This window comes from Camellia sinensis, chromosome 9, assembly GCF_055761805.1.
Source record: "Camellia sinensis isolate YWXY chromosome 9, ASM5576180v1, whole genome shotgun sequence".
NCBI lineage: Eukaryota > Viridiplantae > Streptophyta > Magnoliopsida > Ericales > Theaceae > Camellia > Camellia sinensis.
This window is the reverse complement of record NC_138969.1, coordinates 34425772-34434941: the sequence shown is the minus strand read 5'-3', so window position 1 is coordinate 34434941 and position 9170 is coordinate 34425772. Positions and strand designations below refer to the sequence as shown.

The window sequence follows — 9170 nt, the reverse complement described above, 5'->3', positions numbered from 1 at the left end:
GCCACTTCCAAGGCCAAATCCTAACGGAGACGTTCGTTCTCAGCGATCATGTTCTCCAACCTCTGTTCGTTTTGCTTTGCTTGTTCCATGATCGCTTGCATTGTCTCATGCACTGAAGTCGAGGGTGAGTCGAAGTTCAAGGCACATCTTGCGGCGATAGCCTCTGGTCCTAGCGTGTTTGTTGGGGTGAGATCATCTCTCGGTGTAGTTTCATCAGTGATTATCGAAGGATCTTCTGTTGCACCCACCATGGATGTGGTTAAGTATTCCCACAGACGGTGCCAATTGTGGGGAATGTGGTTTGGAAATACTCTTTGGATCCCGGGAGACGCTCGCGATCCTCTGCTATTAACCTGAAAAAGAATGAACACTCCGGTCGGGGGTGCCGGAATTAGCACTCCGACGGATAAGTCAATGTATGCTCTCTAAATTGCGTGTGTCTTAAGTTAAGTGCACTAATTCTCCCATACCTCTCTCTGAATGATGTTATTCTACTTATATCTTTTTCTTTCTTGGTCTTCGGGACTGGGCCCTCCTTCAATTCATCGTATAACTATTTACTCAGCTCCTCTTGCTGCGCATCGCTCTTCATTCAGCCCTTTACTCAACTGGCTATTTGGCCGAATAGGGTACTTCTAGATTTACATGTATAAGACAGGGCCGAATGCGATATACAAATTTTGACTCTCCCGGTCCGACTATTCGGCTCCTTTACGTGTCCCAATATTCAGACCCCACAGAGATGTTAAAAAATATGAACAATTCAAGCTACATGTTACAAGAAAAGATCAAGTGCTAACAGAACTGCTTGTCAATTTATTTATTTTTTGGTCACATTCACATGTCACTAAAGCTGCTAATAAGGCTGCAAATGTGAACTGATGTAAGGCTTGTAAGATTAAAGCTGAAGCTGAGGTCTCTAGAAGCATAGGAACAAGGATGACGACCATTAAAAGAAAATGGTCAGTTGCTGTAGAGCTCTCATAATAATCCATCACCAACCAATCTTCCCTCAGTTCACCACCATGGTAGCATAGGACAATGGGCCAAAAGACAAGCAACTGCTTAGAGTACCAGCTACAGATGCAGGAGACGTGTATGTGTTTTTGTAACTTCGATGGCATTGTATCAATACATTTCTAGTGTTGGAGAGTGTCTTTTTAGTACATAACCCTAATTAGGAGATGATTTAGAGGCCAAAAAAACATATAAAAACTACAATGATGAAAATTATATCATACTTACATGTTGGAGTTCAACTCATATTAAGAAAATGTAGATTAAATAAAAAAATTGGTATATGGATCTAATATTACTGTTTCCTGGTATTATCCAACTGTTAAACATGATACAAAAGCATTTTATTATGAAGAAATTAGATATAATAATAAGTAAAAATTAGGCCTCAATATTGATGTTGATATTGATATTGTCCACGGTTTGAATTGATATGAACATCGAAATTGCTTAAGAAGTTAACACACCACGGCTATGTAGCGAAGAAACTGCTCATTTTAAAGGAAAAATAAAATCATAGGAGTACCTTCTAACTTGAAACAAAAAAAGATAGATTACATAACCATGTGATGACATCAATTGATAAAAGCATTGGTTAACAAAAAAAATAATGATGAAATTGCTTACCAAATCAATTGACAAAACTCAAGACATGAAAGAAAGCATACCCACAAAAACACAAAAGCATGAGAGAGAGTACCCAAATGGAACTTAATTTAACGGTGGCGAGAATGGGAATAAAGGAAAGACTTGCTGGAAGGGGGCATTTGAAATAGAGAAAACTCACTGCTCTCAACATTGGTCCTTGATGGACTTTGGGGGCCTACATCTCCAAAAATAAAATTAAAAGCATCACAGATAGAGAGAGTGGAAGTTTAAAATTTTTAATCAGAGGCAAATAAAAGTTTCAAATGATCTTAATAAATCTTTGCCTATGTCATTCCAAAGAATAGAAAATATAAGTAAGCAAGCTTCATTATCCATTATCCAAAATCAACTCCCTAAAAATTGCCTATTGTTTATTATTAAAAATAATATCCAACTCCACTGTTTGTATCACCAATTTGAATACACCTCTATTTTTGCTAAACTTACCACCATACACTACATTTTGGAAACGTTGTTTAGTCATTTACTTGACTTGCTATGATAGATTCACTCACTATTTGAACAACAAAAAAGTAAAATTATATAAACAACTGGTTTAACCAAAAGAAAATAAACTATTTTAATTGAGGAATTTTACCGAACATGGTGTATGCACGAAGACACGCAAAATATAGAGGGGAAAAGAGACAAATTTTAACTGAGGCAATATTCTTGGTTGTGAGAGGTGAATGAGAAACAATTTACACTGTAAATGAGAAACAAATCACATAACATAAAAGGAATGCCTAACATGAATGGGGACGTATATTAGATTAAGCAGAAACACAATGGTCTTAGATAAATAGTAAAAATAACTTCAAATATTGCCCATATGAATTTAACCTAGAATACAGAGAGAATGATAGATGAGAAGAGAAGTTGCAACTCTATCTACAACAATGTCTCAATGAGTGAATATATAAACACGGATTTGAACAAAAAAAATATTCGAACTGATGGCGATGCAAAATTCATATCACAAATGAGACTCACTTCGAAAAGTGGTGTGTAAACTATAAATTACACAGTGCTTGATGTCCAATACATTCGATAAATTACAATTTACCATAACACAAATCTAATATTCATTCCAAGAAGCCAGACACTAGTTATGTCAAGATTATTTCATTGAATACGAAAATATATTATCAATATATACATTACAGAAAATCACCTATCACATCTTTTGGGGCAAGATAAGATATAAAATAAAATAAAGGATATATAAGGCAGCAAGATTTTAGCTTTCATTTCATGTGCATACTACCAAATGAACTAATAGCAACCTAACAGTTGTCCATTTTAAGATTGTGAAAGCTGGGACAAGGGTATCAAGTGTTGGCATTATAGCCTTTAGTTACTCTACATCTTTTTAGACCCATGTAATTGCTGCCAAAGTTGTTCTAAAGATACAATATTTAGCTTCCCTTACGTGCACACTATTTTTTATCTATTAGCCTGCTTCGAATATGTGAGAGAATTCTGCCGAGAGACAAATGGTCCTTACATTCTCTTAACATCATTACATGTTGCTCGAGTTCACACATACGGCACCAATCTTTCATGCAAACCTAGCATTCATGTCATAGACCAAGGACATTATAATGAAACTGAACAAAAATTATTTGCTATAATCACCACCAACAGGAAGGAAATGTGTCAAGTACAAGCTCTAGAATGTGATCTCCGGAGAAAATAGATTGTCAGAGGTCTTGTGCAAGTCAAGAACTGTAATACAGAATTGGCATAACAACTGCACAAAAACAAAAAAAAAAACCAAAAAAAAAAAGAAAAAAAAAATTAATTAATGAAAACGATATACTGATCCTAAGCATCAGTTATTACTAATGCTATAAATCCAAAAACAATTAAATGGGTTCAGTCCATTAGTTGTTGTTGCTGGAAGTTCAATAGAGAAAAATAAGTAACAAAAACTTTAATACCTATTCCCACAATTCATAAGACCTCTAGGAAATAAGTCATAAACTTCATATTGAAAAAGCTTCACAAATTCTTCATAAGGGAATAGCATCTGAGAATTCAAATAGAAGACCATAAATAAGAGCTTCCATTTATATCTCAAGGCCAAAAATCAAATAAGATGATTCTAGAGATTTAATCAAACAAAGAGAGGTGCTGGTAACTAAAAACCGACCTTTAATTTCTTATGCTCTTCACCAACAACTTCTGAATTTTCCTATCTACCAAGCTTCGATGACTTTCTCAGACCAAACATCTTCATGATTTCCATGCTTGCATCCTTATTGCTTCCTTGTTGAGGAATGGTATCCCTTTTTTTTTTTGATCGGCAAAAGAAAGTTTTATTGATGGAAAAGCAAAATACAAGCAAAAGTACATCAACAAAGCAGGGAAGAGCACTGAGCATCAAAGCTACCCTCTACAATCCCAACTAGGTTGGCACCGCAAAGGAAGCAAAATCATTTGCTAGCACTTGACCCAAGATTGGTTAGAAACCAATCAAGCAAACAACAAAAGAGAAAGAACAAAAAGAACAGAAAAAAAACTCCCTCTTCAAACAATAACACAAAATCACACTCTGGTCATCCTAACCACTTCATGCCATTACTTCCAATTGTTGGCTGCTCAGGTGGACTGAAGAAAAAACACTAACACGCAAAACCCACAGCTACTCAATGCCCCAAGCACAACAGCATAACAACACATCAGCACCTACCTAGAGCCAGGCTGATAGCAGCATCACAGCATCTACAGCCACACAGATCAGCCTCAGACTGGGGAATTAGATGGCACCATACACCAACAGAATTCACCAACCTGCAACTACAGACCAAGGCACTATCAGCCAGCAAACAACACATGCAACCAAGAACAACACTGCAGCAGATCACAGAATTGAGGAAGGTGCCTCAGAAGCCAAATGCCCCAAAAGCACACCAGTAACAATGCAGAAGCAGAACACAGAAGCAGAGCACACACCATAGAAGCAGAATACTGTAGACACCCCATTTTTGACCGACCTTAAGACTCAGACATCATCGATTAAGCGCTCGGTGATGTTGCATGCTCGTTCAGAAGTTTCAGAGTCTCGGCTGCGAGCCTTGCCTCCGAACTTCCGGACTCTTTCATACCTTGCCTCGATTTGTGAACCAGGCTCAGTTTTCTCTATTTCTCTTCCCAAAGAGAGGGAGAGGTCTCGTAGATCATCTCTCAGTGGCCGTAGGCTACGTTTCGTGGTCATAGGCCATTTTGCCCGTTTGGAGTCTGGTTTCTAATTTTTCGGAGCCGTTGGCCGTGTGCCTCGGTTCGGGACCGCTTAACCACCTCCGTTTGCTCCAGTTTTTGGCATGCATCTCATTTACTCCCTTTCGAGGGACACTGTGGTCCGAGAGACCAACTTCGTGGTTGAACACCACTTCCGGTGCCTAACAGTCAGTTTTCGGGGCCCCAGGCTGCGCGTTTCGGCCCCCGAACCTTCATTTTGCATCGGTTTGAGTTCATTTTTGGCAGGGACCTTATTTTCATCACTAGGAAGGTCGTAGAAGGGTAGGAGGCCAGTAATTGTTCCAGCAACCAGTTATATTTCCTCATCGCCCTCCGTCGCCCGTTTTTCTCACTTGAAAGCCAATGTTGACCACCCTAAGGCCACTTTTTCCAGCTCTAAACCACATATTTGTGTTGTACACACCTGGGAGGCCACCAATATCATATGGTCGGCTAGTAATTGTGTTTGACCCTTTTGAACCCCTCCTAAAAATGGTCTTTTCTCTCTCCTGGTTCACTTTCTCCAGTTTTTGACCACATAGTTGTGTTGTGCACACATGGGAGGCCACTAATATGGCATGGCCGGCCACTAATCTTCATTGACCTTTTTGACCCTTGGCCGGCCGGCCGTAGGGGTGGCCGACCGGCCACCTAAGCCCAAGAAAACTGGCTGGCCATGATCCTCAGGGTTGGTACATTACAAATCTGTATTCCTTTTCCCTAGATTTTGTATCTGGGAGAGGGTTGCCATTTTGAGGGGAAACTTGAATTGTTTTCCCCCCCCCCCCATCTTTCCCCCTCTTTTTGCCTATATAAACCAGCCTCCAGCTCTGGTTTTAAGGGTTAGAAAAATCACCTTTGAGCTCCCATATTGTATCTCTCTCCCTCTACACTTCCAAGCTTCAAACCTCTCAAGTCCTACACCCATTTCTTCACCAACCCATAGCCTCACCCTTCCATCCTCCATTCCAACAGCTTGAGGTTGTTCTTCAAAGCCTAGGAGTGCTGCATTTTGGTCCAAAAGGCTGTCAAAGACTAGTCTTCAAGGGTAAGTCCTCTTCTCTCCTTTTTGACCCTTTTCTTGGTTCATATTCTAGCTCCTTGTGTTTACTTTTTTGAGCTCCGACCCTAACTGAAAATAGAATTTTTTTGAGCTCTATTTTATGTTTGTTTAAGGGCCTCTCACTGTTTGAGGCTTCCTTGTGGCACTTGCTTCTTTACCTTTCTTTTATGCCATCTCCTTGCATAGTATTTTAGGCCTATGAATAAACTGTTTTGAGCTCTGTCATAAACTGTAAAGTGGCTTATTTTGAGCCCTTGTTCAACATTGTTGAAGGGCTCATCACTGTTTGAGGCTTCCATTTGCCACTTGCCTTTATATCTCTCTTTTGGCTCCATTTTTGCATGATTTGTTAGCCTCTTATGCTTCTGTTTTTGGGCTTTGGCCCGAAATATAAATGATCTTATTTTGACCCCCTCTTCATGTTTCATTAAGGGTCTTTTACTATTTGAGGCATCCTTTTATACTTTGTGTTATAGCTCTCTTTTTGGCCTTGTTTTGCATAGTATTTTGAGCATGCTTGTGCACTGTTTTGGGTTTGATCATAAACTGTAAAAGGTCATATTTTGGGCCCCTATTCAATATTGTAGAAGGGCCCTTCTCTGTTTGGGGTCAGAAGCTGTGACTTGCTTCTTTATCTCACATTTAGGGCCATATTCGCATGCTAGCTTAGCCCCATTTGTGTTCATTGTTTGGCCTTTATTAAAACTGTAAACATGCTTGTTTTGGGGATGCCTTGAATCTGTCTTCACATTTCATGATCAAATAATGCATGCTTTGTATAGCTATAGGTCATTGCGTATGCCTAATTTTGCATTTCGGGTACCATTTCATGCATCGGGTGCCATGTTTCCATGATTCAGGGCTGTTTTGCATCACTTTTTGCTACTGAAATTTGCATGTTAGTATTTCATATCGCATGCCGTGCCATGTCTTGTTAGAGTGGCATTTGGTGCCTTAGGGTCGGTCATCGGTTTGCGTGCACACGTGCACGCATCTCGAGTGTCTCATTTTCATCTAATGGCCTCTTATGTGAGCGTGGCTGAGGTCCACTCATGTTAGTGTAAGTCCATTGTGCATTGTGTATGCCATTTCATTTCATAGCATTGTGTATGCTAGGTTGTGTGTTAGCGCATTGTGTATGCCATGTTACCTCGTGCATCGTGTATGCCATTTCATAGCATCGTGCATATTAGGTTGTATCTTAGTTGCATTCATGCATGTCATGCATATTGCATTGTGTTTGGGATAGGAGTTAGCCCGAGCACGGGAAACGAGGGACGTTTCATACTTCGAATGACGGAACGTGTCTCAATTCCCAGTCACCGACACTCCGGATTATCTATGATGGAGTTAGGTTTTAGTTGAGTTTTCATGTGCATTCATTCTATATTAAGTAATGCAAATCGACTCCTCGGCCATCATACATCGATATGCGTGATTCGTGGCACGAGGATCGAGGCATGCATACATCTGTGAAAATACATTGCTGTGCCCCTCTCCTGCTCTCTGTTGTAACAAATCAAGAATCAGCAGTCTTCCGGGGATTGGCGCGCTTTCCAAGAATAATTGCAAAACAGAGGCTAATTGGGGCATCCCAGTGGATTTCCGCGCAAGGCAGCTCAAACATACATCATTCAGAAGAGTCAAGGCAGTCCCTGGCTTGCATGCCAGTTTATTATTTTTCTTAGTTAATTTGTAAATTAATTAGGAATTTGTATTTATTTGGACTGTATTATTGGGACTGTATTATTTGGACTGTATTATTTGGATTGTACTATTTATTCGGACCCTCTGCACGAGGGCGTAATTGTAATAAGTGTGCGTGCGTGTGATGTATGTCTTCTAACCCCACGTCTTTATTCCCTTTTATTTACTTGCTTATGATGGTTAGATTAGGGCATGTTTAAATTAGCATACAGTATAACAGCATGTTTGCATCATTCATCTGTTTTGCATGCACTAGGCTCGGCGCATCATACTAACTGCATTGTATTTTCAATTTCAAGTTGAATACATGTTAGCTGTAGCATTCCATATGCCATGTTTAGAATAGCCGAGCCTGCTATAGTTGCATTCTTGCATGTGTTGCATTAGGCATTTCAGCATATTTAGGATCATGCATGGATTTCTAATGAGCTTCTATTTTGGCTTGGAGTACTCGGTGAGTTTTATGCTTTAGCATCCTTGCATGCGTGTGAGTGACTGCCATGAATAGCATGCTTACCATGAGGCTAAATGCTTATGTGATATAACTGCCTGAATGCCTGTGGGTGAAGGTTGGGTTACTCGGATTGGAACAAATCATCAAACTGTGAGTTTTAAGCCCACTAGATAGTGGCAAAACCATCTTTTCTAAGCCCACCGAGGGTGGCAAAATCTGCATTTTAAGCCTACTTGCAAGTAGCAAACCATCTTTCAAAAACAAACACGAAATGTTTTTTTCCAATTCAGGCGACCCGGTCTATACTTGTATGCTGCGCGCATCACATAGTAAATCTAGGCTAATAACCGAAATAAGAACACGCAATGTTTTCAAAACTAGATATCATGGTTAGTAGAGGCCGATCTTTGATCGGGCGAGCGGGGGTGCTCACGAAGTGACCTTCCCCAATCGTACCCAAGTTCCCGAGCCAAGGCAACTTTGGTGATGACGGACACGTGGCCTTAGGCAACAAGTCAGGGTTTCCTAAATTCCCCCAAAGTAAAATATTTAGGTGGCGACTCTGTATCTGGCAAAGCAGTCCATGTTTGGCACTTCTTTCAAAATCTGTTTTCTCAAAACGATTTGCCGGATTTGGACTCTTTTGTTCAGATTAAGAACCGTGACGATTTGAGAGTCCGAGCTGTAGTGACCCCAAATGAACAGAACGGGACTCACCCTCCCGGGGCGTTCGGGGACGTCTACAAATACACACAGAAATTACTCTTGGTATCGCAGCAGACTACCTCAACCAAGAAGGGAAGACACACACAGAAGCAGAACACACACACACAGAGCACTCAACAGAAGCAGAATTCATCAAATGCACCTCCTGGTCTGGTTGAAGTTAAATATAAAATCATGAATAGAATAAGAGTATGAGTTCCCAATAGAGTGACTCTTCAACCAAATGGCAACTCTAGTCTTGATAAGCTCACAAAGCTGCAGGGAGTTAGGTTGAGCACTATTAAACACACAATCGTTCCTGAGCTTCCAAAT

The 9170-nt window shown here is 40.1% G+C and overlaps 1 long non-coding RNA gene across 1 annotated transcript; it reads right to left on the bottom strand.

Annotated features, from left to right (window-relative positions):
* Positions 1–3487: 3487 nt before the first annotated feature.
* On the bottom strand, positions 3488–3959 carry LOC145798545 (uncharacterized). The gene is made up of 2 exons (XR_014339541.1): positions 3821–3959; positions 3488–3697 (listed from the first exon to the last, which is right to left on the bottom strand). It is a non-coding gene; the product is annotated as an uncharacterized LOC145798545 (long non-coding RNA).
* Positions 3960–9170: the final 5211 nt, after the last annotated feature.